We start from the raw sequence: 6,983 nt of genomic DNA on the forward strand, positions 1-6,983 counted from the left end.
TCGGTACAACTCACTGACCATATGACACTCAAGAAGGAAGAACGAGTTTGGAGCCTTCAGTCCGATTTAAAACAGGGTACAAAATAATCAAGTAGATGGAGGGAGAGACCTGGGAGGGAGAGAGAAGGGGAATGGAAAAAGGAAGATCAGGATCAGCTGTTGGTGGAGACAGAAAAGAATAGAGGGTCAGGAAATTGAACAGAGGTGTGTAGCAGTGGAGGATGGGAACCTCGGGGGTAGTCACTAAAAAGTCCCAGATGCCAGAAAAAAGTTCCCAAGACTCAACAGGGATGAAATTAGCTAAAATATCCAACAAAGGGGAGATAGAACCTGTACAGGCCATATTCTGTTGATAAGCACAGTTCCCAGTTGAGGGATGGGGCCATCAAACCATCTCAAAAATTTTAATCTAGACTTGTTCCTGTCTAAAGGAAATGCACTGACAAAGAGTGGAACAGAGACTGAAGGAAAGGCCATCCAGAGACCACCTCACCTAGGGATCCATCCCATCTGCGGACACCAAACCCAGACAGTATTGTTGTTGCCAAGAAGCACTAGCTGACAGGAGCCTGGTATAGCTGTTTTCTGAGAGGCTTTGCCAGCACCTGACCAATGCAGATTTGTATGCTTGCAGACAACTATTGGACTGAGAATGGGGACCCCAATGGAAGAGTTAGTGGTAGGACTGAAGGAGCTGAAGGTGATTTTAACCCCATAGGAAGAACAAAAATATCAACTAACTGGATCCCCACTCCAGAGCACCTAGTAACTAAATAATCCACCAAAGTGTACACATGGAGGGACCTATGGCTCCAGCTGCATATGTAGCAGAGGATTGCATTATTTGTCATCAATGGGAGGGGAGGCATTTAAGTTCTATGGAGGCTTGATACCGCAGCATAGGGGGATGCTACAGTGGTGAGGTGGGAGTGTGTCAGTGGCTAGGGGAGAACCTCTTAAAGGTAGGGCGATGGGGGTGAAATGGGGGATTTGTGGAGGGGAAACTGGGAAAGGGGACAACATTTGAAATGTAAATAAATAAAAGAACCAGTAAAAAAGAAACTAAAAATAAAAAAGACCCATACGTTTCTAAACTTCTGCTGTTCTTTTTTGTTAGATAGACAGTCTTGTTGATCTAGTGAAAAAAAGAAAACTGTGATAATTCTTCAAAAGTTTGAGTTGTAGGGTAATATGGCTTTACCTTTGGTGTATCATTGAGTTAAAAGAGGATAGAGATTTAATACATGCAATGACTATAAGGACTACATCTTGTATGCAGCATAATCATGAAGGATCTGGTTCTGTCTAAACTAAGAACATAAGTGATTAAAACTATATTTCTAAGCCTAGATGAAAGAACACAAATACACACCCACACACACACACACACACACACACACACACACACAGAGAGAGAGAGAGAGAGAGAGAGAGAGAGAGAAAGAGAAAGAGAGTTATTTCCACTTGCATAATACCGACAAGGTCTTCATTCGTGTCAAAGCATATGTTTTTAATTTTTCTTACCAGAGTCATATGCCAAAGCTTTTCAGGAACCACTAGGCAAAGCATGTTTCCCCTGGTACCTTAAAAAAGCATATTTTTATTTTTAAATATAATTATGGTTTTATTAAACATCTTCCCACACTTGTTTTCATTGTAAAATAGGATTCTATTAACCCCTTTTGTAGGGGCATAATTCTTTCACTTGACCATAGCAGGTTCATAGCTCCTTATGTGATCTCTGTTGCCTGCTGCTTTGTCATGCTCTCTGTTCTCTTTATCCCTCCCCTCCCCCCTCTCTCTCCTCTCTCTCTCTGTCTCTCTCTGTGTGTGTGTGTGTGTGTGTGTGTGTGTGTGTTGTATATATTGTGGGTATCTGTTTTCTGCTTTGTAGCTTCCTACTCAAGGACAGAAGGGTTGCATAAAATCTTTCTTTGTGGCTTTTTATTTCTGTCATGTCTCTCATGCTTTCCACTTCTGCTCTTCTCTTCTTCAGAGTCATTCAATTCTATCTTTAATCTCTTAGATAATTAATTAGATTCAGCCAATGTAGAAGCTGCATTACAATGTGCCTTATTGGTGTCCATTACACTAATCACATCTGTAAAGTTCCCTTTGTCATTTACCCCAGTGATACAATGAATGTAGCTAGAGTGCATACTTTTGAGGAAATAAGACAAGGATGTATTTGAGTTTCCTTATTCTCCTCACACTATCAATGTCTCACCACGTCTTAACTGAACTGTTCAACTAAAGACAGGAAGCATAAATACCTGTGGCTTAATATATATAAGTTAATGTTCCTTTCTCCAAACATATTGTTGCATAATATGGATGTAATTGATATGGTAATATCAATTGATATTATAATAGATACTTTTATGAGTACCATGTAATATGCTGTTACATGACCTTTTGTTGCAAATGTTCACAATGTCATAGCATGTCTGGTTCTGAGAGGGCTGACTTGGATTTCAATGAATGAAGATTCTATGTATATATTATCTTCTACTGATACATATACATGTTATTTCCATTCATTTTCCATCACTAAAACTCTGTCAATGAACAACCTTCAACATAATTAATTTTAGATTCAAATAATCACATTTGTGGATTAAATATTGGAAAGGAAAATTCTAGGGCCAAAGGAACACACATTTTTAATTTTGATGAATATAATCAAATTGCCCTTACAGAAGATTAAGTATGACACCAATTTTTCTGCCCTCCTTTCATCTATAAGAATTCTATTTCCCAGAAATTCTCCTCACACAGTTTGTAATTAGACCTCTAGACCTGTTCCAGTCTGACAGATTCAGCATAGCTTTATGTGAATTAATAGAGTGTTTTCTAATATTACAGGTTTATAGTAAAATGGAGCAGAAAAACAGAATATGTCTATATGCTTCAACATGACTTAATTTGCAATAGCTATATATTATAAAATTTATGATATAAATTATATAATAACCTGACCAGGATTTTATATATTCAAAAGATTGTATTTCATTTAACATTGCCCATATGTTCCCATTCCCAGCAATGTTATCCTGCTGAGTTGCTAGTTTCTTTAAATTGATTTTAAGAGAATAATTATATAATGGGTATATGTTGGTTATAAATTATAATGTATGTTTCTAGGCTTAGGCTTGCCTTAGGAGTTTTATATTTTTCAAATTAGTTTTTACTTTATTCTTAGAAAACATATTATGAATGTTTTGCTGTTTCATGTGTGTATTCTGCATTATTCTCAAAGACCTTTGAATATACACATGAATTATTAATCCATTTTCTAATTTTCACCCCACCATTTTATCAGTAAGAAAAACTGCTGAGGTTTCTCACCTCCAATGGAGGCCTCCATATTCTGTATGGATATGTGTGAAGGATAAGATGTAAGATCCTTTGGCCAATGTATTCACATATAAAATATTCAAAAGGATGACAAACAAATCGTGGGTGACAGTGAGATACAGAACCATGAGATCAGAGCTCAGCAAGCAGAGTTCCTGCAGCTAGGTAACATTTCTTTACATTTTATGGGGATGTCCATCATAGTGGTGTTCCTTGTGCCACAGATGAGTCTCAGTGCTCATGTACTCAGGTAAGATCTCCTGTTTTCTATTTGATTTTTTTCCATCATCTATAAACAGCTGCAAATATGTAAATGGAAAAATTATTAAAAAATGAATTTGAGAAAAATGTATATTTCAAAACCTTATATTTTTTAATGCTAACAATGATGTTTGAGAATCAGTGTGTATTGAAACAGGAACAAAAGAACAACTAATTGAAAATAATTCGCGGATATAAAAAAATTAAAAAATTTAATAAGTTAGAATGGATATTAATCCTGAGGGATACACATGTATTAGATTGGAGTGAAAGAGCAAAAAGTGGAGGGGGTAAAACTTAGGAGAATTTAGTATAAAAAGTAGTACATGGGAGAAAAGCTTAGAACTATGACTTAGAATTTCGAATTGAATAAGATATGAAATACGACCAGGGCCTTCTCCTAAGGCCTTATTTATGACCCTCAAACTGTCTAAGGACTTGTGTTTGAATAGGAGCTGTGGTCATGGACGCTATATGTATACTGAATACTATCACTAAAATTCAGACTCTGAGCTTTTCATTTTTAAGTTGAACTGTTGTTTTCAAACCTGGACCAGGCTCCAATAAGTAGCTTTACTCTAGGCTGAATTTTTTTCTGAATGTGGATATTGGAAATGGATATAAACCCTAAGCTTTACTCCTATATCTTCCAATATGTTAATCTAGTCAAAAAATCTTTTTCTATAAAACAGAGGTGAAGAAATGATGGAGTCCTTGGCAAGGGAATCAGGTCTGTGATTTTCACTGTCTTTCTTATTCATTCTCCAATTCAACTCCTCCATTTCCCTAAGCCCTGTAGCAGTCTTCCTGTTGACATCCCCTATTCTGTCTGTCCCCATTACCAGTGGACTACATAGATCTTGCTTATACCCATCTTTGCTCTTTATCAAGGACCCATTAGGTACACTTTACCTTCCAAACCATACTCCTTAGTGTCATGTACCAATACCTAGAAACACATTCTATCTAAGATTTTTAGTGGCCACACATAGTAGGTTATCAGAATCATGCAACTACAATGATTACATTATCTAGAAGGCACAACAGAAACCAAGGAATAGAACATCCACCCTAAAAAACAAAAAGAAACAGATATCACTACTGAGGGCTACAATCATCCTAAAACCAGATTCCTAAAAACAATCAATAACATGAAAGTCATTATAACTCTACTAGAGCCTATGAACCCTATTAGAGTAGGCTCTGAGAAATACAACACTAGTAAAGCACAAGACCAGAACTTCAGGATAGCTATTATGAAGATGCTCAAGGACTTAAAGAAGATACAAATAAAACCATTAATGAAATCTAGGGAACCACATTCAAAGAAAAGAACAAAATGGAGAAAAATGTCAAAATATAAAAGTAAAAATATATTCACTAAAGAAAACACAAATTAAGGGAAAATTGGAAATAAAAAAATTATAAAAATATCAATGAAACATATAAATGGTCATTTGATAAAATAAGATTGACAAACCCTTACCCAAATTAACTAAAAGGCATAAAGAGCAGATGCAAGTTGACAAAATTAGAGACTACAATGGAAATGAAAATTACAGACATAAAGGAAATCCAGTGAATCATAAAGACATACTTTAAAAACATGTACTACACAAAATGGAAAATCTAAAAGAAATAGATAATACAGCACCAGTCCATCAAAGTTAAAGAAAGACCTGAAAAAGAATTTAAAGAGACTTAGAAATAGAAGTGGTAAATAAAAATCTCTCTCTCCAAAATGTCAGGGCAAGATGTTCTTAGTATTAGTATCAATAGTCTTTCAATTATTTCACAAAATAGAAACAAGTGTAACAATATGCATACCAAATTCATTTTACAAGGCCACAGTTATGGAACCTCATAGAGACCAATAAAGAAAGAACTACAGACCAATTTTCTTTATGAACACAGATGTCAAAGTTCTCAATAAAACACTTGTAAACTGAATCCAAGAACACACAAAAGACCATTTACTATGACCAAGTGGTCCTTTTCCCAGAGATGCAGGAATATTTCAACATATATAAAACAATAAATATAAGTTACAATATAAACAGAACTGAAATAAAACTATTTATTGATTTATTACATGCAGAAAAAGTATTTGACACAAATCCAAAACCACTTCATGATAAAAATCATGAATAGAATAGGAACACAAGGAATATACCTTAAAATAATAGAAGAAATTTATAACAAACTCACAGTCAACATCAGCCTAAATGGAGAGAAACTCAATGCAATTCCACTAAGTTCATGAAGAAGACAAAGTTGTCCATTTGTCCACTCTTCATATTAATTAACATAATATTTGAAGTCAACTACAATAGTGAGAAAATTGAAGGAGACCAAGGGTATATAAATTAGAAAGGAAGAAATTAAAGTATGTGTATTTTCAGATGATCTGATAGGATGCCTATGTGATGATATAATTTCACTTGGAAACTTGTATAACTGATTAACACTTTCAGAAAATGTAGTAGAATACAAGATTAGTTCACAAAAATCAGTAGCCTTCCTGTATATAAATCATAAACTGAGGAGTACTTTTCACAATAGCCTTAAAAACATTTTGGTATAGTTTTAACCAAGCCAGTGAAAAACTTGTATAATAAATAATTTAAAACATTGAAAAAAGAGATATCAGAAGATGGAATGGAATCTCATGTTTGGTCATGAATTGGTAAGGTTAACATAGTAAAATGGTCATCTTACCAAAAAGCAATTTACTGATTCAATGTAATCCTCATCAAAATTCCAACATAATTCTCCATAGAACTTAAAAGGACAATATTTAGCTTCATATGGAATTGAAAAGAAAACCAGGATAGCTAAAATAAATTTCTATATAATAAAAGAACTGCAGGTATTATTACCAACCAGATATCAATTATATTAGAAAGTTATCATAATAAAAAGAGCCAAATATTGGCACAAAACTCACTGACATTGAACAATGGAATTAAACTGAAGAACCAATCATAAATCTTTGTACCCATGATGCACCATTTTTTAATAAAGAAACTAGATGCATATGTTGGAAAAAAGATAGCATTGTCAACACCTACTGCTGGTCATCCTGTGTGACTACATTTGGAAGAATGCAAAACTTACACCCAGCACACATTTCAACTCCAAGTGGATCAAAAACCTCAACATAAAACCAGGCACACTGTACCTGACAGAAGAGAAAGGGGATAATGCCTTTGTATTCGTTGGCACAGAATAAAAGACTTTCTGAACAAAACTGATACACAGGCACTAAGAACAAAAATTAATAAATGACATATCTTTAAAAATGAAAAGCTTATCCCTTGTGGATGCAGGGCCCATGTTCTGTGTATTCTGCAACTGAATAAATG

Source organism: Mastomys coucha, unplaced genomic scaffold (genome assembly GCF_008632895.1).
Source record: "Mastomys coucha isolate ucsf_1 unplaced genomic scaffold, UCSF_Mcou_1 pScaffold20, whole genome shotgun sequence".
NCBI classification, from domain to species: Eukaryota; Metazoa; Chordata; class Mammalia; order Rodentia; family Muridae; genus Mastomys; species Mastomys coucha.